This window comes from Lissotriton helveticus, chromosome 1_1 (assembly GCF_964261635.1).
Source record: "Lissotriton helveticus chromosome 1_1, aLisHel1.1, whole genome shotgun sequence".
Lineage (NCBI taxonomy): Eukaryota > Metazoa > Chordata > Amphibia > Caudata > Salamandridae > Lissotriton > Lissotriton helveticus.
In genome coordinates, this window is record NC_136057.1 from 1,703,131,724 (window position 1) to 1,703,157,331 (window position 25,608).

The window sequence follows — 25,608 nt, forward strand, 5'->3', positions numbered from 1 at the left end:
CGCCAATGGTATAGAACAAAATAAATAAAGGAAATTCGGACGTTTTTTCATTTTAATCAAGTTAATTCTACTTATAATATTTAAAGGGAGTTTGTGCCATTTTTTTAATAGCAAAGCTGTTGATTTTAATAAAGCATCGTAATTTATTGTAGTTATATCCCTGATTTTTGAAGAAATTTTAACCCCTAAATAGTTGGCGACCTTACAGATTCCTGAAACCGTAGCCGATGGGTTATAATTGGCCACTATTTGTGTTTTATTTATATTTAACTTATATCCGGAGATGGCTCCGAATCTGTTAGCCTCAGCCGTTATACCCTCAAATTTTCTATAAACATTAGTAGAATATATAGCAATTTCATCCGCATATGCAGTGATTTTCAAAATATGCGGACCAAGCCTAAATGGAATTATTCGGGATTGCAGCTGAAGAGCAGAGAGAAATGGTTCCATTGATAATGCAAACAGCAGGGGTGACAGCGGGCACCCCTGCATAGTGCCCCGGGAGATAGCAAAAATGGATGAAGACAAACCGGCATAACTAATACTAGCTGTGGGTCTATCATATAGAGCTCGTTTCCAGCTGGCAAATTGGCCCCTAAATCCCATAAAGGACATAACAGACCAGAGATAGTCCCACCCCACTCGGTCGAAAGCTTTCTCAGCATCCAATAAGATCATACCAAGTGGGGTGGACTCTTTCGAAAGCAGTAATAGCAGTGTTAATATGGGTCGTAGTATCCCTACCTAATACAAATCCGTGTTGTTGAGTATTAACAATCTTGGGCATAAACGGAGCCAGTCGACTTGCCAAGACCTTAGCAAAAACCTTGGCATCAGTGTTAATAAGTGAAATGGGTCCGTAAGAACCACACTCGTCTGCCGGTTTGTCTTTTTTCAAGAAAAAGACCATTTTCGCTATGTTCCAGGAGTTAGGGGCCTTCCCAGTATCCCCTATAGACTGAATTACCAAGGGAAAAAGCGGGATTAGTTCCTCAATACATATTTTATAAAGTTCAACTGGAAGGGTATCTTCCCCCGCAGCCTTTCCCGATGGTAAGGATAATATGGCTTGTCTAATCTCTAACAGAGTGATCTCCTCCGATAATTGCTCTAACTCAGATAAATTATATTTTTCCTTACTGTTGTTGTCCAAGAAGTCTAAAATATCTAATGCACAAGGTTGATTCACTGGAGTATACAAAATTTTATAGAATTCAGCAAATTGGGCCAGTATCTGTGCAGGTTGATTAAATGTAACATTATTCGTACCTCTAATACTTTTTATCAAGGTCTGGGCTCTGTCATCCACCACTTTTTAGGCCAATATTTTTCCAATTTTATCCCCCCCTTCATAGTAAGAAAGTTTTAATTTATGTAACTTGGCACTACTCTTTTAAAAAAGAATTGTTTTTAAGTTAGACTTAAGAGATCCAAGTGTTAGTCCCAATTCTACCACATTGGAACCAGTTCGTAGAGCATCGGCCAAGAGTAACTCTTGAGCCAAAATGCTCGATATCAGCTTTGTAGTAATGCTCCGACGATCCGAATTCTGTCTAAAGACATATTGTTGGGTAAACCCCCTGATGCTGGCTTTGCAAGCATCCCAAACAATTATATGAGATGCAGAATGAAGAGTAATTGTAATAAATTCACAGAGATGTAATTTAAGCTGTGAGATATAACCTGCATCAGAGTAGATAACGATGGTAGGAAAACATGGGGCCGCTTGAGCTTGTGGATTATTAAATACCTGTAGAATTGGATTGTGGTCCGAAGAGACCCGGGGACAAATCTCCATAGAACTAGTTTGTATTATGTTATCAATTGCCCAAGCCATATCAATACGGGAACATAGTTTATGGGGCGCAGAATAATACATGTAACCAGGAATATTAGGATGAAGAGAGCCCCAAATATCTTTAACCATGTGTATCCGACTGATGTCTAAAATTGCAGCACGGACTTTACGCATGCGCTGAAAAGCACCTTGTCTAGTGGTATCCTGCTGATAGTCCATGATGCAATTAAAATCCCCCATAATAATGAGTTCCCCTTCCCACCCAAGAGCTCAATATTCAATTGATCAAATAAAGAATCATCGTCAATGTTTGGTCCATAGATCCCACAGAGACTGTATTTAGAGTGCCCTATAGATACTTAAGCAATAGCTCACCGACCATTTTTATCTGACGCAGTTTTAAGCGTTTCTATTCTGAATCGTCTATCTTTCAGAATAGCGACCCCTCTAATTGATACTTGTTGAGTAGAGCATATTATAGTGTCATAACCTAAATGACTAAATAACTTCCTATCTTTATAGGCGATATGCGTTTCTGATAGAAAAACTAACTGAGGGTCGTAGAGTCTAAGTTCTTCAGTAACGAGTTGTCTTTTATTCTTGCTATTAAGGCCAGAAACATTCCATGCTAAACAGTTTAGTTTATACATTTCAAAACATAAATTACACCATTTCTACCATTCTGCTCACTGAAAATCCATAAGAATTCCTTCCCATCATTTTGATCAATTTTCCAAATTTCCCAAGTCGTGCTGTTACTTTTAACATTTTCACCCCCACCCACACCAGCCACCCCTCGGAGAGCCCACTACCGCCCCCCCCAACCCCTCTCCCAAGGCGGGGGGGGGGGAGACCACTCTGCACCGGCTGCCGCTGGAGAGGCAGCCCAAAGAGGAGCAGCCTAAGGACTACCTTACCACCCCACTTCTCTTCTAAGATAGAAAAGAAAGGAAAAGAGACAGGGGGAGGGAAGAAAAAGTAAAAAACAGACAAACTAAGTACAGACACAGAGAATCCTGACCTAGTTCCAGGAAGGCAGATAAGTAACCCTTAACCAAACCTAGAGAGCACACTCTCTGCTTCCTTTTCATCAGTGAAAAAATAAGTATGACCTCCCTTAATAACTTTAAGGCGGGCAGGTTCCTGTAAAAACACTTGCCCTCCAATTACGTAGGACCTCTTTGCTTGCTCCGAGGGCCCCTCCAGGTAAATTTACAGAGGCCGTAACGGGGATAGTAGATGACGACCCCCCAACAGGCAGAACAGGTAGAACCGTCATCACAGGCGCTGCAGGAACCACGGGCACAACCAAGACCGGAGAAGCCACCACTGAGCCCGCCGCCGCTGCTTTATTTGCACGCGTGGATCTAGGTACATTTTTTTGAGCCATTACCTCCGGTGATCTTGACTCTGGGCTCCTGGATCCCCAGGCAGGGACCGAAATCATCCGCCAGCGGCCTGTCCGCAGACCCGACCAGCCGTGCACCGACCCACTAGCCAGACGCGGGATCGCACGCCGCACAAACTTCAAAGGGCGCCAGGCCAGCCAGAGCCACAGCATTCGCGGTCCTCACCGTCTCCCCAATCCGCTGGTCCGCCGGTCGCCCAGGAAGCAGAATCGACAAGGACCGGGAGCAACCTCAAGTCCCGACCCAGGAGAGCCCACCAGCCCGGACTCTTCAGCCCAATCCAGCCGCTCGACCATGCGGTAAGTTCTTCAAGGCGGCCGATTTAATTCAAATTTTCAGTTTTTTACTCAGGAACCAAATCAGAAGAATCTCTCAGTCATTCTCCCTACTCTCCCCCTAAAGTCACCAAGTAGGGTGGGGTCGGTAGGAGCCTTAGGTTAGGCTGCTGCTCTACAGTGTCCTCACTCTGCCATCTTGGACGCCAGTTCCCGGCACAGTCTAGTTCTACAACATTTTCCCACCGCCGATGTCCCTGAAGCGTCTGGTGCTCATCAGTGGCAGACAGCAACTGATCACAAAATGGTGTGTGGCTATCTTTATTAATTTTCATGTAGATTAACAATGCTTTAAATAAAATATGATTTGGAGTGCTTTTTTTAACGTGATTCACTCCTGACATAAGTTATTGTTTTATATATATTATACCGTTATTGGCATTCAAGCAGCGCCATTTTCCTTTGGGGAACGTTCTACAACATCCCTAGACAGAAAGGTAGGACTACTGGACTTTACCCCTTACTGATTATGCGTGTTAGAAATAAGTGTTGGCATGGTGGTGTTTGCTGAAATTCAACATTTATTTACAGCAGATACATTGTTTTAGTGCCTAAAATTCTGTCAGGACCGGCGACTCTGATTATGCTTCTCATTTCTTTACTGTTTATTCACAGCAGCCAATGAAAGAAGAGTTTATAAATATTACATTACCCATGAACACACTGTCACATGTCCAACCATAGAGTATTGTTGTATAGCTCCTATATATCCTTATATCGTGTTAAGTTAGCATAGGTACATTTGAGATTTAAACGCCATTTTTCCTTTCTTGCAACTTCTGCACACGACCCTTAATTGTTGACTTAGCTTTCAACCTAGTGGTTTGCCGTGGTGTATGTGAGAATAATATGTTATTGCTCTGATATCAGTTTTGTTTGTTAAACCATGTCTGCACGGAGAGTGCTGAAGTTTCAGGAGCAACACGATATGGAATTGTTATGAGGTCTGATCTCCACGCCTTCATAGTCATAACACAAGTGCAGCCTTTGCCAACTTGGGCTTGAGGCGGGATTGATATTGCTTTGCACGAGAATTGTTAACACACTTGATGCGGTGCACATGCAGAGAGAGCTGGTGTATGCTGATGTGATTCCTTCATGCTAGGACACTAAGGTATGGGCCCGCCCTAAAACAACCCAAAGAGACCTTCTTAGCTAATAATATAATATATGTGTTAGGGAGGGTGAGATATAAGTGTTGTTGACTCTTATTCATTACAGCATGTTAACATGCTGTCACCATTCGCTTTTTATGTCTTAGTAACTATGCTGATAATTTTGCTACTGATAATAAGTATACTTGTATTATCTAAGATACTGCGCCTGAGAAGACGGCATTAGTAAATAAACATTTCAAATGCACATGTGTCTTCTTTACTCCATGTTCTGGTTTGTAATGATAATATAACGAAAGAGTGTTCATGAGTTCCACGTACCCTGAGGTACTGTAAGTTCATGTTCTGGTTTGTCTAAACATTGGGAGTTTGATATGTCCAATGAGACACTGTAGCTAGCTCGGTAAGGGGTGAGTTGGTTGCTGAGGTAAGTTTTGGGACACCCTAATTTGCCGAGGTTCCACTCCTCTGTGCACAGTTCTGTGTGAGTACAGAAACCCTGCAACATGGCGCCCAACGGTTTCGGTGGTCTTATATCATGACACTCGAGTAGTTTATCGTTCATGCCTTAACCCCTTCACATCCGTTTCCGGAAAACGGGGTGTCGGTGAAACCTACCTATTTTTTGAAATAGGTCTTTATTCAAGCTTGATTCTTTCTTAAACGGTTTCTTTGAATTACTACCCAGTTGTGCTACAAAGTATTCTTTGTGTGTTCTTGTTTCCAGTGTTGTCATGGCGGCGGTGGCTATTGCGCAGCATAGTCGCGTAGCGGTACGCAACCATCTTCAGACGTACCAGGTCCCAGTAGATGGGATGGCTGTGATTTTCGTGGTATGTGCAGATCCGGCGTTTCCTTACGAGTTGTTTTACTCTTGGGTTACGTTTCCGGCTGTGGACGCTAATTCTGGTTTGTTCCACTCCTACACCGCCTCGGATGTCCCGGCTGTTTATACGCCGTACAGGGCATTGGAAATACCTATTGATCATTGGCAGCATCGAGTTTGGTTTGATGGCGCCCTCCCCCACTCTTTGTCCGCTGCGAGGTTGGGTCCACTCTCAATTCCAGGTACAAATTGGCCTGCGTTGGGTGGCTTTACCCCGCACCCGAATCACGGGGCTTGTACCCTAGCAGAAATACGCTGGCTACATGTTGTTTCCATTTCCGTGATTCGTGCCTTAGTGCAATACATCGGTCGACATCTTCCTGGTGGTCCCCAGGGGGGTGCGGCCGCTCCCATGGAACGAGGCGGAATGCGTCTCAATCCAGTGATGGTTAATTCGGTTTTTGGTGCGCGTCCAGTTGACAACGATGACTTCCCATTCTGGCTAGCAGAGAAGTTTGATCAACTGGAGGCGGTTTTTCCGAATTCTACTCCTGCTGATAAACATAGAATGTTAACGATTACTCTACCGAAGGATATAACTCCTGAACTTGCTGACTGTGAAAGCTGGGGAAAAACATTTGCGGCAGTTTATACGAGGTGCTTCGGCACCCCGTCTATGAATGCCCTGCCTGAAATCATTAGACGTGTTCAGAATGATCACGGTCCAGAGGCAGCGGTTGAATTGGGTATGCGCCTGTGTGGTTCTTTTGAGATTGTAAGTGATCTCATTCTCTCCAATGTTAAAGGAGATGCAGTTAACTTTCAGGTGTCGAATGCTTTGGCTGCTCTGCCCGATGCCGACAAACCCCGCCAGTTAGCAAAGATTGTGGTGGCCGCTTATAAGACAATTGGCCGCACAAGTAGAGGTCTGAAATATTTTCCAGTGAAGGACAACAAACAACCTCAAGGACAATCTGCAGTGACAGATGTCCAGCCCAAGTCTAAAAAACAAAATTGGCCTAAGAAACAGACACAGGGGAGGAAGAATACACAGACTCAGGATTCTTTTCCTGCAGTACAAGCACCTGCGCCGACTGAAAAAGTTTATGATTTGCGCGATCGCGCGATGATTAAGTCACCTGATCGTTTTCAGGGTTCTGATCAACGCTCTCCTCGTTCCTTTCAGGACACATCGGCCCCGAAGACCGGTGGAGGAGGAGGGGGTGGACGTGGACGTGGTGGCCAACAAGGACGTGGTCAGTCCCGCCAGACGGACGGCGCAGTGAAGCAGGAGGATTCTACGCCTAGGCGTCCGCAGTTTGCGAAAAAGAAAGTCGCAGCCTTAACAGCGCATCGATATGCCACAGATAGTGAGAACGCGGCTTCGGAATCTGACGTGGGCTCTGACCTTGCTGGGCAGCGCGGCGGAGATAACCATAGTCAGAGAGGCGCTGCGTCCACTACTGAGGGTGACAGCGACTGATGTCTACGTTGTGATAGAAACAGCGGATACGAGACTTGCTCCCCCTGAAAGACTATATGAAATTGTCCTGTTAATTGAAGGTGACATACAGCGTACCGTTAAAGGTGTATTTTGGGAGAATCTGTCTTCTACATATGATATTTTACTTTCCGAGGCTGACTGGCCCCCACCTTTTGTGCTCGCAGCGCCGCGAGGGGAGGAGGTAATCCTTCCCAGTTTCGCGCACACTGTCTCAACTGAGCATGCGCAGCATTTTGCAGAAGAGTGGGCTCGGGCTCTTGCACCGGCTCTCTACCGCAACCAATGTGGTTGGGACAAATTGTCGCCTTGCCACGAAATTCCGTTGCGGTCTCAGCCGCAGCCTCAACCTCAATATCCCATTCGCCGTGAAGCTAAATCTTCCGTCGCGGAAATCCTTGAACAATTGGAATATCAGGGAGTTATTGAAACGTGTGTGTCACCGATGAATAATCCCCTTTTTACTGTGAACAAACCTGACGGATCATATCGTTTGGTTTTGGATTACCGGCATTTAAACTCGCATTGCCGTAACTGTGCTGTACAGAATACCCACGGCTCTGCCCTAGTGGATAGTCTCGTGCGTAAGCGTTTCAAGACAACGCTTGACATATCCAATGGTTTTTATGCCCACAGATTGGACAGCTTTAGCTCCCAATGGACCAGTTTTACGAGCGCTGGAGTCCAAAAGCAATTCCGGCGTCTTCCAATGGGCTATAAGAATAGTCCTGGAATCTTTACCGCTCGCATTGTCTCTATTCTGGAGGCACTCGACCCTGATGCTTTTTCGTATGTGGATGACATATATCTCACAGACGACGATATTTGGGAGCATCTGTGTCGTGTAAATTCTGTTATTTGCAACTTCGCTGACATGGGTTACAAATTTAACTTTGCAAAATCGCACATTGCTGAACACACAGTGTTGTTTTTGGGCTATGAGCTCAACAATGAAGGTAGAGGTTTGGCTCCTCACTTCTTAGATAAGTGCGCTCAATTGCGCGCTCCTACAACACTGAAAAAATTACAATCTTTACTGGGCTTTTTGAATTTCGGCAGAACTTACATTCCGGAATATGCCCAGCGTATCAAGCCTTTGTATGCTTTGATACAACCAACTTTCTCAAAATCATGCTGGCTGCCTGAGCATTCAGCCATTTTGCAATCCTTGCAGGCTGATCTGCTCGCTTCTAAATATTTACTGACTCGTGATAACCACACCAACCTGGTAATAAGAATAATTCCTGGGACGGTGGGTTTCACATACCTCACTTTTAATGAAGGTGACACAGTACCTATTGCTTACAAGTCACACTTGTACACTTCGGCTGAGATGCGGTTTCCCACAGTGGAAAAGGTTTTAACTGCTGTACAGATGGCAATTCTAAAAGAACGAGCACTGTCTCAGGGGAAACGCATGCTAGTGGTAACACCCTGTCCTCACTTGGAGGCAGTCACGAAAGCCAGTGTACCGAATTCGAAAGCTTTGCACCCTCGGTGGATTCAGTGGGCTGCGTCATTGTCATCCACGGATGTCATGTTTATTTTTGACGCCTCCTTACGGTCGCAAGAGTACTTGCAGTATGAATTCGTTCATCCTGCTCCTCTGGCTATGCGACCTTTGGAGGACTTCCATTGCATCATTTACACTGATGGGTCGGCGCAGGTTGCGCATGGCTCTAAACATGCCTACGTTTCCGCATGCGCCATTGTGGTCGGTGCTATGTTGAATGATGAGTTCGTTTCCAGGGAAGTGCACACGTTGCCCCTGGGCGATTGCACCGCACAATTGGTGGAGCTTCGTGCTCTCTTACTAGCTTTGGAGTACGCAGATCCAAGTGTTACTACTCTAATTGTAAGTGATTCTTACTACTGTGTCCAGTCTTACAATGAAAACTTGTTCTTTTGGATTCAAAATGATTTTCATGATTCCAAGGGTAGCACAATAAAACATAAAATGATCTGGGTTCGAGTGGCAGAGCTTAAGGCTAAGTTGCCACTCGTTTTTGTTATTCATACTCTCGGTCATCAGCGCGTAGGAGTTCACGCTGTTGGCAACTCGCTTGCTGATGAAGCAGCGAAATCAGCAGTATCTACATACTTAGTTGCAGCAGTTACTAGGTCTAAAACCAAGATTGATAGCGACATCTTGGCAGCGATTGCTGCCTCTGAGAAGGGAAGTAAACATCCTGCGGGATTCCCTTCGAAGTATAAATACCACTTAAGTCCCGAAAAGGTTCCTTTTGTGACAATTCCTGATGTTGGGGAACGGCTGATTCCCAACTCGGATCGCAGAGCAGACTTGATTACAGCGGCTCATGAAGGTGTGGCGTCTGCGCATGCGGGCGTCTCGGCCACTGTAACTCAATTACAACTACGTTTCTGGTGGCGGGGACTGTACAAACAGACGCGTGATTATGTCCTTCTTTGTGACATATGCCAGCAGATTAAACCTTCAACTGCTACGCGTCCGCCACAGACTCAGTTGTACATATCTAATAAACCGCTAGGCTGTGTTTATTTAGATCACTGCGGTCCTTTTTCATCTGATACTGCGTATAAGTACATCTTAGTAGCAGTTGACTCATGCACACGCTTTGTGTGGGTATGGCCACATCGCAGCGCTGATTCACGGACTGTCATTAGAGATTTGCGTATCTTTATAGGGATTTTTGCCTGTGGTACCTTCCATTCGGATCAGGGTCCGGCTTTCGCCTCTAAGGCGTATAAGGATGCCATGACTTCGATGGGGGTCCAAGTCAAGTTTTCGTCACCCTACAGACCTGAGGGTAATAGTGTAGTTGAACGAATGAACCGTGATTTAAAGCAATCTTTGACAGCCCGAGTTATAGGCACTGGCAGAAACTGGCTGGCTCACCTCTATGGCGTGCAGCGTGCTCTTAATAATCTCCCTAGAAGGTCTCTGGGTGGGCGGACCCCATACGAAATGCTCTTTGGCATCAAGATGTACGTCCCTGACCTTGACGGTCTAGACTTTGTGGTTCGCGCCACTTCCTTTGACGCAGATGAACATTGCAATGTTTTACAGAATCTACAAAAGACCAGAGACAGTCTTGCAAAGGAACATTTGCCCTCCACATCGGATGATACGTTGCAGATCCCGGTAGTTGGCTGGCTACCCCAAGTTGGAGAACTGGTTCGAGAGAAGATCGACAACAAGAAAGAGTTTGGTCCCTCCTATCGAGCTCCGGTCCCAGTGCTTGGAGTGAAGGGAACAAGAACAGTCATTTTACCACCACTTCCAGGTCGTAAGGAAAACAGGTTTATTTCTATTGACAATGTCAAGATACACAGAGTGGCCGATTCTTCTTAGCATGACACCAGCTGTTTCCTGTCCTTCCATTGTGAGAAATTCAATTATGCCCACTGCTTCTAATATTGAACCTGAAGTGGCCATCGAATTACCTGCTGTTTCCAGTCCATTATTAAATAATTTACCCGGAACTAACGTTGATGAATTGGACTATACATACCCCACTGATTTGTCCATGCCTGACCTGCAAGCTCGTTTAGCCACGGAATCCAGATTTTCATTTGACTCTGCTTCCCTTGCCTCGAAAAAACCCTCTCAAATTGCAGTATATGCTAGCCTGTTTAAAAAACATTTTTTGATACCTCCTTGGATATACATTTGGCTGGTCCTTTTTTCGGTTTACCTTTTTATGTCAATTGGTTTTGTGTTTTATTTTTTTCGGATTATGAATGGACACTATGTCGAGGAGAGAACTTGCATTACTCATTTAAATGGAACTTTGGCCCCACTTTCCTCTTCACATTCTACACACAGATTAAAAAGAGACTTGACTTTGGTTAACATCACAGCATGGCCTGTTCTGGATGGAATCGCGTGGGATGCAGTTCGTTTTCAGATTCATGGCCCAACGGAAGTCGTTAATGTTCCTAATGTACTGAGAGTTAATATGGGGGATGTGGTGAAACAAAACATTCCTTCTGATGATTGGGATGTTAATGCTGTGGAAAGTTTGTTTTCTGATTTAAAATACTATGCTGCTTTCGATGCTGAGGATTTATATTTAGAATCTGCTAATTATGGTGAATTGTTCTGTTACCAACATTATGGCAATCACTTCTTACACAAGACATCTTCCCGAAGGGATGCTGTTAATTTTACACAGTGGGAACATTGCCCGGCACCTACACAAGGGAGTTCAGAAACGTTTCTTAAAAAGTATACTTATTTCACTGACTTTAACCAGTCCAATCCCGAGTCCTTTTATTTTAAATTTCACAAACAGCCACTGTCCAAGGTTAGACTTACCGATACAAAATTGTTGTATTCGAGGGCCTTCCTAGATCAATTAGTTACTGGGGGCTATGAGTTATGGAAGGAAACAATAGACCTTAAATCGGTTTGGGGTTCAAGGGCCTGGCAGGTACGAGGCACTGAGGCTTTGCACCGTGCATGTCTCATCCCGAATCATATGTTGTTTTTAAATGAAACCATTTCCCAGACCACATGCTTTGGATTGGCTACATCTAAAAGGTTAAACACCCCGTCTTTCCCGGAGTTGGAGGAATATGAGGATTGGAGTAATTTTACTCAATTGTCCATTAAAGATATACAGGCTCTGCTTCTTGATTCCTCCTTTAACATTTCCAGTATGAATCCCAAGGGTTGGCTGCTTTGGCACCGTAGTGCTGATTCTTGCCAAAAAAGGTTTTTAAATATAACTGACGGTTTTAAGACTGTTAGATCTGATCCCCGGTTTGATTTGAGTCATACTGTCACCTCTTACTCTGTGGGCAAGTTGTGTCAAGCTTGGCTGAAACATTCAACTTTACCTGCGGTTAAGTATCACCTTTCCAAACTGAATGCAGACGTGGATTTGAATGATTTCATTAAAGGCCCAGCTAGTGGCAGGTCGAAAAGGTGGTTATATGGGGTTTACAATGAAATTTGGAAACTCTCACAGATTGAGGCTGCTTCACGCCTTAGGGCTATTGATCAGGCGAATCTTGAGAAAGTGCTTGCAGTGGTTGACAATAGCATTAATGTGCTTTCCTCTAGAATTTACACATTAGATAATATTGTGTCGTCTGTTGTTGATATTGTGCATGATGAAGTGTCAGTATTATACCATGGTCAAAATCAATTACGGTCAATCATGCAGTTTGCATGGACACTTCAGACTCTGAAAATGGGTAAAGTTCCCTGGGGATACATGAACGTTTCCTCTTTATTTGCACCGTTTAATTTGACAGACAAACAACGCTTGCTTTCAATGCGTGATGCTTCCTTTTCTATGCTGCATATTGAAAGGTTGGAATCTTTACCTTTTTCTGTGGCAGAAGCCACTGCTGCTACGTGGCTTATCCACGGTTTAATAACGCTGCCTTTTGCTTTATATAAGTTTTCAAATTGTATGAAATATGTGCCAATAGGTCGTTTTGAACCCTTAGGTAGCGGTTTTCTTCATGAGGTCTGGTCACTCCCATACACATACAGATGTTTCAAGGATGAACAAGAAGTTTATCTAACAGGGGATGAGTGTACTGAGACGCCAGATCATTCTTTAATGTGCAGACACATACAGTTACACGGTTCATGTAACAAGGACCGACCGAATATGGCTTGCGTTTTACAGGGCACGCCAGTTCCTGCTATCATCCCCACGTTTAAATTGTTAGAGAATGGTAGTTATTTAATGCTCAATAATGAAAACTGTTGTGGTTTAATTAAAGGTATAGCTTTCATAGTAACAGTAAGTGAGCGAGTTATTTGCTGCAGAAATGTTCTTTATCCTCCCACACGTGAACATAGGGAGTCTTCCATTTGGCCACAGATACCGACCTTGGGAGCAGAATTCAGCGGCATGGCTAGAATAAGAGCTCTATTGTCCCAGAAAGAGGTGGCCTTGAGCTCGGCCCGTGAAACTTTCGTGCTTCACATTGCTAACACCCGTACGGAGGTTCAGGCTCTTTTAAACACTGATTTGCCTTTGCATTTCGGAGCCATGGTCCGTTCTATCTTTAACGCATCCTCCACAACGGGCCTAGCACATTTTTTTAAAGTTGTTAGCGGTGGTCTCGTGACTTCCTTTGAGAAGATTTTTGGAGTCATCCCTGCCTTCTTCCATTCTATTTTTTCGTCCTTATTTGGAGGGTTCCCGTTTTTACTTGCATTAGCGGCTGGCGCATTGGTTGTTTTCTGCCTTTTTAAATATGGATGCCCTTCCTGTGCAAGACCACGCACAGCTGCTACTGACGCGGTTTCGCAACCGCATGCTTGATTATTATGGCACACTGCCGTTGGCGACTCTAAGCACGGCGTTTGGATTATCTTTTCGGTTCTCCTATTTCACCTGTGTCCAGCCTGTATTTCGCTGCCTGACCTGTGATTTCCTTTGGGCCATTGATTTGTGTCTCTGCGGACCAATATCTTCTGACGTCGATTTTGATCAACTGATGAGTCCTATCATTGCTCACGAGTTGGTTTGTTCTGACGAAAGGATTATGGCCTTGGCGGTGGCACATGGACTAATGGGTCCCTGGGATGTGTTGTCGGCAGCGCATAATTTCTTGGAACAAAGTTTTCTTGAAAACCCACCGAGCTGTCCTCTGATGGTTATAGAGGATCCGGTGCTGGAAGATCACGTATGTTCCTTTCATCTTTTAAATTGGATGGCTGAACTGTTTTCGGATGAGGACAGTGACTTCCTCCTGGAGGCTGTTGCAGCTTACTTTTCATATACAGTCTTATCATAGACACTGCCTCAAATTGACATGCTGATTGATAGCATTTCCTTGATTTTATTGACTTTTGGTCAAGACATTTTTTTTTTTTCTTGCCTATTGGCTTGAGCCACATTATACTTGTGGGCTATTTTTTAGCATTAGTTTTTATAATTGAATTTTTATTCATGCTCGTTTATAATTGGATTCTGCTCTCATGTGATGGCACTTCTGTTATCTTATTTAGTCCGTTCTCGGATCATGGGGGGGTGTTGTATAGCTCCTATATATCCTTATATCGTGTTAAGTTAGCATAGGTACATTTGAGATTTAAACGCCATTTTTCCTTTCTTGCAACTTCTGCACACGACCCTTAATTGTTGACTTAGCTTTCAACCTAGTGGTTTGCCGTGGAGTATGTGAGAATAATATGTTATTGCTCTGATATCAGTTTTGTTTGTTAAACCATGTCTGCACGGAGAGTGCTGAAGTTTCAGGAGCAACACGATATGGAATTGTTATGAGGTCTGATCTCCACGCCTTCATAGTCATAACACAAGTGCAGCCTTTGCCAACTTGGGCTTGAGGCGGGATTGATATTGCTTTGCACGAGAATTGTTAACACACTTGATGCGGTGCACATGCAGAGAGAGCTGGTGTATGCTGATGTGATTCCTTCATGCTAGGACACTAAGGTATGGGCCCGCCCTAAAACAACCCAAAGAGACCTTCTTAGCTAATAATATAATATATGTGTTAGGGAGGGTGAGATATAAGTGTTGTTGACTCTTATTCATTACAGCATGTTAACATGCTGTCACCATTCGCTTTTTATGTCTTAGTAACTATGCTGATAATTTTGCTACTGATAATAAGTATACTTGTATTATCTAAGATACTGCGCCTGAGAAGACGGCATTAGTAAATAAACATTTCAAATGCACATGTGTCTTCTTTACTCCATGTTCTGGTTTGTAATGATAATATAACGAAAGAGTGTTCATGAGTTCCACGTACCCTGAGGTACTGTAAGTTCATGTTCTGGTTTGTCTAAACATTGGGAGTTTGATATGTCCAATGAGACACTGTAGCTAGCTCGGTAAGGGGTGAGTTGGTTGCTGAGGTAAGTTTTGGGACACCCTAATTTGCCGAGGTTCCACTCCTCTGTGCACAGTTCTGTGTGAGTACAGAAACCCTGCAACAGTATAGCCCTATATAAGCTCTGACCAAGGTAATAGTGTCCTCTTTCTTTGCTGCTCTGCAGCCAGTTAAGTGCAGTCACCTTTTACTTTTATTGATTGATGTATAATTGAATTCCGCTTGAATGATTGCATGGTGCGATAAGATTTCTTTGATTCAGAACGTATCGTTAATATATGGTTAATGCTAATTATGGAGGTTTTACATCGAATGGTAATTTGGTAATTGCGGCTTACTTGCTCGCCCGCATTCGGTTTCCGCTTACAGCCGCTTGTGTCAGCGGTTTCCAGGGAGTGCTCTGCCTCCCTCAACGGACGCCTTACACCCATATTGTTTTCCTGGTGGAGAGGGGAGAGAGGACGCACGCCGGTCAAATGTGCAGTCGTCGTTGGATCTCCACAAGTGGCTCGCATTGTGCATGCGCAGCGGCCATTTTAGGTGTTTTTTCCTGAGTGTGAAAGCTTAAATGAGCGCGGGAGCAGCGTTTCTATGCCTGATATCCCATTTGGCTCGTGTCCACAGTAGATCTGCTCCCAGTGATGCCCGGTAAGTAGTTGGTTTGCTGGGCTGGATAATTGGCATAGGCTCTGCCTAGAGTGGGTGTTAGCAAGCCCTCCCTCCAACTATTATTTGATATTGCTTATGACTTGGCTTGCTTGGGGTTTCTCCCCTCTCCTTTGATTCTATATATTAATATAGGTACGCCTATTGGGGTATACTCCCCTTTGCTTGGCCCCACTCTCCTCCTGTGGGATATATAGCTGCAATGCAGTGCTACACTATGTCTGAAAACTTTTACGAGGAGGAATATTTTGAGGAGAAACCCTCTGAGTCCTTAGAGCAAGATCTTGTGGAAGCACTTGATGCAGGGGTACAACATTCAGCAAACAAAGCACTGGTGAGAGCCATAAAACCCCTAAAGCGACACCTTTGCGGTTATGCCCAACAACAGGGCTGGCTCCCCACCTCTGGCAGTCGCCCCAGACCTGGTGGGAAGTGTGCCAAAAATAAACTCTGCTGATTTTGCAAAACTGGCCAAAGCTATGCCAAGTGACCATAACTATATCGCTCCCCCTCAAGAGGCAACATTTACAGAATCCCACCACAATGATGATGAGTAATCCTCCTCAGCCCATACGTCAGATCAGGAGGAGGCCCCTAGACCCTCCAAACGCTCACAAAAGGAGCGCCACGTGGACATTCCTACCCAGCCTAAACTACTTACGTTCCAACCAACTGAGATTGTACACCCCAACTCCATCGCGTGGTTTCCACCTGGAGGTGACAGATTATGTCCAATCCCACCTTTGGCAAGTATTTGACAAGGATGTCAGAGCACGGCTGAGATCGGAGTGCCCACGACCAGACCTGGCGGGTAAGGTAGCAGAGACTCCGAAGGTAGATCCGTCTATGTTAACAGATTCAAAAAAGTACTCCAAAGACCCTAAAAAGGGCATAGACTAGGCATGGCGATTGTGCCAAAACAAACTTTTAGACATAACGTGTCCTTTGACAAAAATTTGGAGTTGGGTTTTAAAGCCAAGGAGTTCGCCATAGCGATCGACCCAGGGGAACTAATTGGATGGGCGCAAAGGGCAGTTTGCCAGTTAGGAAATGCGAATTGTGCAATGTCCAGCTAGAGAAGACTTTCGATTCAACTAAAGCTGGACCCCAAGTTGGATGAACTTTCTTCCTCGGAATCTGGTTCCCTAGCTCAGGGCCTTCTATTCGGTCAGCCCTTCCTCAAGGATCTCAAATACGTCGCCACACTCAGTGGGCTGGATAAGGCACAGGGCTCCCTCAGCCATGCCTTCAGGTCGATTTTCGGCAGGGCCGGATGATACAGAGGGCGGTCGTTCGGCAGGGGTTATAATCAAGGCTCCACACGTGACCAGTACCACGAACAACACAGGTGTTACCAGGATCCCAACTACAACAACAACTGCTCTTTCTACCTGACCCGACGTGCCAAAAATTGCTTCCGAAAGGAATGATACGGAGGAAACCAGGGTGGAAACCAAGATACTGGAAACACAGGTGAGACTGATCCTATTTTCAGAAGTAATGTTGGGGGCAGGATTCAGTCCATTCTACACATATGGCACACAATCTCACAGAATGCCTGGGTTCTAGAGACCGTGTAGGGTTAAAAGTTAGAACTGTACAGCTCTCCCAGTCAGAGTTCCCTTCCGCCTCAAATGTCTTTTTCCCGACAAGAGCAGGACTTCATCTCTGAAGAAATACATTCTCTGCTGAAGAAGGGGGCCATGGTAGTCACAGACCCTCATCTGAGGCTTTACCAGCAGTATCTTCCTAGTCGAGAAAAAAGGGGGTGGATCCAGGCTGGTTTTAAATCTCAAGGAGTTCAATGAATGAGTAGTCTATCGTCATTTCAAGATGGAGGGCATCCATCTTCTTCACTATCTTCTCCAAGAAGGGGATTGGATGGTCCGTTTGGAACGGATGGACGCATACCTGTCTGTTCCCATCTTCAAGACACATTAACGCTTCCTGCAGTTCTGCTGGCAAGGGGTTTGCTACGAATACAAAGTTCTCCCTTTCTGTTTTTCGTCAGCACCATGGTGCTTCACCAAGCTCCTTCGTCCAGTGGTACAGTCTTTGAGAGCCCGGGGTGTTCAGCTAATCATCTATTTAGATTACATCATTATCATGGCACGTTGCCCGCAGCTAGTAGTGACCCATCTCGGCCGGTCGATTCTGGGGTTTATTGTGAACCCACAGAAATCGACTGACTCAGGCGCAGTCAATAGAGTTTCTGGTATTCCAGATCGATTCCCGGAGCTGCCAGCAGGACAATTGTGGACAGCTCCTCCCAGCACAGGAAGGTCAGATCAATCAATAGAGAGTTGAGGTTGATTCTGAACAAGCAGATTGTATCATTGAGATCAATAGCCCCGGTGGTTGGTCTTCTGGTCTCTTCGATACAAGCAATTTTCCTGGGCCTTCTTCCCTATCGGGCACTCCAAAGATTAAAGATTCAGCATCTCCGGAAAGGCTTTGGGTATGCAGAAAGATCCCTCTTTCCGAGGAGGCGAGGCGAGGTTGGAGATGCTGTGGTGACTAGACCACATGGAGGCTTGGAACGGCAGAGCCATCTTCTGGTCCTCTCCGGAAGTGGTGATCTAGTCCAATGCCAGCCGTTGGGGTTGGGGAGCCCGTTGTGGACAGACTTCCACTGGGGGTTGCTGGTCCTAGGAGGAACTCTCTTTACATATCAACCGTCTGGAGCTTCTTGCGGGCTCCTTTGCGATCCGCAGTCTTCCCCTCAGAAGACAGACTGTTGTATCTTGCTTCACATGAACAACGTGTCAGCATTGCAATATGTGAACAAGCTGTGAGGGACAAGGTCCGGGGTGCTAGCAGAGATTGCAAAGGATTTTTGGCACTTCGGTGTAAAACACAGAATTTCTGTAGCAGCGGAAGGTCTTTCAGGTTGCAATAACAATGTGGCAGATTGGCACTCCCGGTATCTACAGGATTTCAGCGACTGGAGACTCCAGCCTCTGATTTTCCAGACACTGAACCACCTTGGGGCCCCTGTCAGTTGTACCTGTTTGCTTTGCACCTCAACTCCCAGCCTTTCTCAGCTGGCGTCCGGACCCGGAGATGATTGCCACGGAGGCCTTTCTTCAGATCTGGCCAGCATCTCTGTGTTGCGCGTTTCCCCCGTTTATGATGATTCCCAGTGTTGGCACAGACCGGTCGTCAACAGGCAGAGTTAATATTGATCACCCCACTGTGGAGAGCGCAGGCATGGTTCCCAGTACTGCTGGAGATGTCTTGTGCATTGGTGATCCTCCTCCCACATCGGTGGAACCGGTTGCTGGACCCTCGGGGAGCTCCACATCCGTTGGTAAAATCGGGGCAACTCTCTCTGTTAGCCTGGTGTGTTTCTGGGACTGATGGAAGGTCCCTGGCCTTTCGGGAGACGCTGACAGATTGATCAGTGAAGCCTGGTCAGCTAATACCCACAAGCGATATTCATCAGCTTGGAAACGATGGTGTCGCTGGTGCTCTCATTGGGACGTTAATCCTGCTAAGGCACATTTCTCTTTGATTGTACATTTTGGCATCCGTCACTTCAACTGGTTTGGCTTACAGGTCTGTAAACCATTTCCGATCAGCCATCTCGGCAGGGCATGATCCAGTGGATGGCAACCCAGTAGGAGAGCATCCCTTAGTGTGCAAACTGCTTAGGGGTATCAGGATGGTCAAGCCTCCTTGTCCTAAATTTTCTATCTAAGTAGATGAGTCTATTTTCCTGGAGGTTCTTGGAGGCCTGGCCTTCCAAAAGTATTTATCAAGAAAGCAACTGTCCGGCAAGTTGACCGTGTTACTGTGTCTGGTTTCCTGCAAATGAGTTTCAAATGTCCAGGCTTTAGACCTAGAAGGACGTAGATATTCCCCGGAAGGGGTTACATTTGCTATCACAAAACAGACTAAATGCAATACCTCTTCGGTATAGTACCCAGCTTTTCCGGATAACCCTAAGCTGTGTATTGTGCAATGTTTAAAAGAGTATGAGGTAAGTCCAGCTGAGTTTTGTTCAGACATTAAAGGTCAATTATTAATTGTGCTGCAAAAGCATTTCCGTCCAGGGACCCTGGCCACCCTGTCAACATGGGTGCGTTGGCTTATGGGCGAAGCAGGCTTTGATGTTTCTAAATTTGGGGCCTACTCGGCTCGAGGAGCTATGGCATCTAAGTCTTTCTCCTTAGGGGTCAGCCTTACAGACATTATGAATGCAGCGGATTGGTCAACAGAGACCACTTTTAAATCGTTTTATTATAAGCCTATTGTTGATGTGGTATCTGTGGTGGTGGCAAAACTTTGAACAAGCATAATTGGAGCCTCAGGTCCTGACATAAAATAAAAAATGTGCAAACATTTGTGACAAGAATTTTCAATTCTGTTAAGGACTCGGGGGCGAAGATTATCCCACCCAAGTTATATGTTTTTGCATTGTATTATTATACTGCATAAGTTATGTTCCTATTTTTCTCCCTTCCCTTTCTGATTGTTACAATTACTGTATCAGATATGGAGACCTGAGTTACGGTTTATCCTTTACAATTTCAGGCGCTGATAGAAAGTAGAGGGTGATGGATTACAACGCTGTATCATCTTCATCTTGCAGTTGGTGGCGAAAGTATGTCACTGTGCTCAAAGAGACTACTGGACTACGTTAGTTCAAGAGCAGGATCAATAGTTGAGCCCCGTTGGGTTACAAGTTGTCTCTTTGTGAGGAATTCCTATAGTGAAGGCTGGATCTATGGGATCAAGTTCTTGGTTTTACTGACTTAACTGTTGGATGGTTACTCAAAGAAAGAGGAGACTATTACCTTGGTCAGGGCTTATATAGGGCTATACTCTATGGTTGGTCATGTGACAGTGTGTTCATGGGTAATGTAGTATTTATACATTTATTTTCTTTCATTGGCTGCTGTGAATAAACAGTAAAGAAATGAGAAGCATAATCCGCGAATCCATCCCAGTGGTTATGTCCTTTATTATTTGTAAAACTAGCACGTTACTTTGCTTCGATATGTGCTGCTAAATACCACAAGTCATCGTAATGGTATTCGGCATAAAGGAATGCGTTGAAATGCCGCTCGTTGTGATTATATTGGGTTATAACTCATGCCGTACAAAAAAATACAGCGGGGTAATGCCTGCATCGCTATAATTTGTTTGTTGTAAAAGCGGCTTTCATTATTCTGTCATATATTCCCTTTTTATACGAGGCCCCTGGAATAATATTACTATTAAGTGGCTCTGTTATTATCATAAATATGGCTGCATGTTTTATGGTATTTATTTCTTAAACTTTTGTCTGTATTTAATCATTTTGTTTTCTAATTTAATCTGTATTTAGTCATATTTAGGTTATATTTTGTGGAAACAAAACTGCAGTTAGTACATTTCCACTTTTATTTAACTCAGTGCATGCACAATTAGATGGCTTGTGAGTTTTAGTGCTACAAGAAGATATATACAAAAGCACTACTCGTATGTAACTCCCACTTGGAAAAACATCAGCATTGTAGTATAAACACACTCACATCTGCAGTTCTGTATTGCTTCATTACAAAACCTTGCCCTATTTTAGGTCTCGCCTGTCAATGCGCATGCGCATTGGCTTGCGAGACTATGGGGGCTTAAACAGACTTTAACCAACTTGCGCGATTTCATGGCGATTCCTTTCAGTGCCCGTGAAATTTAACCTCAATGCGCAAGCGCATTGACATTAAAAGCGCGTGCACATGAAAGCGTCAAGGCTCCCTCCCACGGCTATCCCCAGCATGCGCTGTGCCTCAGGCATTTCTCCTCCCCTAATTTATTCACTGCCACGGCTTTCGCTTTGACGGGCGCCGGTCCGTCTCTCCCCTCCTGGCCCCCTCTCCCCTTTCTCTAGCACACTCATACAGTCCACAATAAACAAACGACTTGAAACTGAAATCGCCGCCGGTCCGTCTCTCCCATCCTGGCCCCCTCTCCCCTTTCTTTCTAGCACGCTCATATAGTCCACAAAAATCGCGGCCTAAAGAATTAAAAGAAGACGTGCAAACTCCTTTCTGAAATCGCCGCCGGTCCGTCTCTTCCCTCCTGGCCCCCTCTCCCTTTTCTTTCTAGCACGCTCATACAGTCCACAAAAACAAACGAGTTCAAACTGAAATCCCCGCCGGGCCGTCTCTCCCCTCCTGGCCACCTCTCAGCATACATTGTATACATTCATACTCTAGGCTCGCATCACAACTTCGAGTCACTGTAGGGGTGTATAACTTTCAGTACAAAATACTTGGGCACAAACAGGCACTGCAATACAGCCGTGCTCACATTCAAGAATTAAAAGAAGACGTGCAAACTCCTTTAGGAAATCGCCGCAGGTCCGTCTCTCCCCTGCTGGCCCCCTCTCCCCTTTCTTTCTGCACTCAAATATACAGACCAAAGAAATGAAAGAAGACGTGCAAACTCCTTTAATTCCTCTTCAGCCAGCCTCTCTCCCATTGAGCAGCATACATCAGCTCATACGATTTCGCAACACCTTTGTATAAATTTCCCTATTCACACACAAATCAACCAGCATCTCTCTCATTCAACATCATATATTCGATACATTCACATACATCGGCTCAAAACAAAGAAAAAAAACGTGCACATTATTTTAAATCAGAAGCATCCACCCTCTGTTCCATTCAGCAGCATACATCAGCTCATACCACTTCGCCACACCACAAACACAAAACTGAGAGCAACTTCGATGCACAGGAGGGATGGCTAGCTTTACTTTAAACATACTTGTGTACAAACTTAATAAAAGACACAGACTCACCACCATTCAGCAGGCATACTATTTCCCCCCTCCCTCTACAGCGTGCTATGGAAATTTGGGGGGTTGTATCTCTAGGCTTGCACCTAATAAAAATTTCCGATGTTGCCATCATTGGAATAACGTTACTATAACATTTACAATGCTTGGGGACAATAAATACATGCGAAAATTTACAGTATGTCTTTTGGGTCATAAGGGAGATTGCTTTTTACGAACGAAACAAACACAGAGCCTCTCTCCCATCCCATCCCCTTCACTAAACACTCCACCCAACCCCCACAACACCCACCAATACGTCTGTACCGCTCGGACCACTCTTCAATTCCATTTACATAAACACACAGGCCCCAGACTCCAAGGCTTTCGTAAACAAAACTACAGGATGCTAGAGTGCTTTAAGCGCTGTCGTCAAGATTCTAATCAGTTGTGAAGTTGCTTTTGGGATATGCTAATTTGAACAGCAGGATGCGAGCCGGTTGTTAGCCCTAGAACCCCAACAACAACAACAACAAAAAACACATCCCACTGAAAGAAAAAAAAAAACACTGGAAACGTGACGCTTTTTTTAACAAAACTCCTATAGTTCACATTTTGCACACAGACTTCAAGCTTACAAGTTACGACTTACGTTCTCTTAGGGTACATACAGCCTCAATCCCATTGACCAACATACATTTGATACTTACAGACTCTAGCCTCTATGCTTACATTATAAAACTTTGAAACACTGCAAGCAATAAAAAAATTAACTACTTACAGTCATAGGAGGGGGTGCTGGCTTTCATTAAACATACTTATCTACAAATACAATTAAAGACACACTCACTCCCATTCATACATCAGCTCATACCATTTCGCCACAACTTTGTCCACCTTTACGTCTTTCGAAATAAATCAACCATCCGCTCTCCCATTCATCAGCATACATTCGATACATTCAGACTCTAGCCTCAAATATACAGCCTAAAGAAAAAAAAGACGTGCTAACTCCTTTAATTAATCATCAGCCAGCCTCTCTCCCATTGAGCAGCATACTTATGCTCATACCATTTCGCCACACCTTATGATAAATTTACCTATATACACACAAAACAACCAGCAACTCTCTCATTCAACATCATATATTGGGTACATTATTTTACATCCGAATTATCCAGCCTCTGTCCCATTCAGCAGCATACATCAGCTCATACCATTTCGCCACACCTGCTCTCCCATTCCTCAGCATACATTAGATACTTTCAGACTCTAGCCTCAAACATACAGCCTAAAGAAATAAAAGAAGACGTGCTAACTCTTATTTCCTCATCAGCCAGCCTCTCTCCCATTGAGCAGCATACACCCCCTCACCCTCACACCCCTCACGCTCACACCCCTCACCCTCACATCCCTCACCCACACACCCCTCACCCTCACACCACTCAAGCCACAGATGGGTGTGCGATGGGAGGACGCTCAGCTTGCAGGGCTGTGCTTCTATCCCCTGCTGCACTCTCCTGCTCTCTAGAAATGTGGCATAACAACAAGAGCTGCCATCAAAGTCACGTAAATACAAATCATGTTGCATTCCAAATGCTATAGGTGTCACATTCACAAAAGTTAAAACTATTGGCATTGTAAATGACAAAGCTATCAATTTAGCTATTTCAAAAAACTACACACAAAAAAAACAACATAATTTACAAGACCATTAGCTCCTACTTTTCTAATGCGAGACCTATTGCATTTCCAATGCTTGTTTAACTTAACTGTCTGGCAGGCTGCACAACCAATGGCCTGGGAGTCATGACTGACAACAAAGAGAATACATTAAAACAATTACGTATTTTCAATTTTTCCCACATTTAAAAATAATAGCATGAAGAGAGTTAGAAAGGGAGCCTTAATCAAATCATGAGCCATTAACTGAGTGGTTTATAAATCTCACCAGAACACCAAGCTGCCAATATATATGGGATGCATTTTCTCCTGTAGTACATTATAAGAATATTGCAAGTCACCAAGGAGTTCCCTGACCTTATAGAGGAAAAACACCTAAGGTCGAGTTCCTTTATTTATGTGAAAATTGGGTCCCGAGACATACATACCGAGAAGAGAAATAAAATTATGTGCCCCTAGAAAGGTATCCCATGTTCCAATCCGTGTTCCCCGCTTCTGTACCTCCTTTGTTAAACAAGGCGAGAACCCCCGCCTCCAAGAGGCACCAAAGAGGAAGAAGTGCAGTTCGTGTTGACAGGTGCTATGTCATAAAAAAAAATCCTTCACTGTTTTATCCCTCCACTATCCTTTTCAATCGAAATTAACAGACTAACATGTTCACTCCTCAAATTCCATATTAAACTATACTGATATACTACCCAAATGACTGAATAACATAGCCACTACTTAAATTACTTCATTTTTTTTTTTACTATACTAATTTTCAACAATAATCCTTTATGGGTTCCGGGGTGGCGTGCTACTTGCCAGAAAACCGCTTCAACACCCATCAGGGGTAACAAGTGCTATATGAATGCAAATCTTTCTTCCCCTTTTATCCCTCTGCTAACCTTCTCACTCCAAGTAACTGACTAATATCCACTCACTCTTGCACTCATACTAATAGGCACTCACTCTTATTTTAGCGATAATAGTTTAAACTTTTAAACAGTTATATTTTAAGAACACTGCACTTTGATTAGGGTTAATAGCTTAAGCCTTTTTTAATCTAGTTAAACATATTTCACTGTATTCATTGTAGAGGCCTGCCAAACATCTGTACACATATGGACTTTTTAATAGGCACCTGTCAATGACAACAGCCTTTGTCACTTTATCTGCCGCACCCGCACTTTCTAGGTTCAGTGTTTTCAATGATCTGCTTTTGTGACCTTGCAATGCTTGGGGTAGGAGAAGTTTATTAAGAGAACTGGTCATACTCTACTGACATCTTATTTTTTTGTACTTTTTGCTCTCCCCGCCAGGGTGTGACGATTGGTATTAACAGGCGTGGGGCAGTATTACCTCAATTGTTTACCTTAATTTATAGGGTGTGCAGTGAGTCTCTTTCCGGGGTTCCGTCTTTCAAAAGCAAAGGGCAATGGGACCATGTCTTTGAGTCAAAACACTTTTTAAATGTGACTTATGAATGTGTTTTATGTATTTATTGTGTAGTGTATTGAAACGGTTTTAATCAAGCAATAAAGATTCATTTTCTTCAACTGACCTTCTAACTCCTTTCTTTTGGCCACCTGTAATCATTGTTTCCACTGGTGGCAACCACCTGTTTAAATTGGGCAAGCATACTCTCCAATTAAAATTCTTTTCAGAGTTTTGCTAGGTCTATTTTTCTTTTTTTTAAAAAAAGTTTTTAT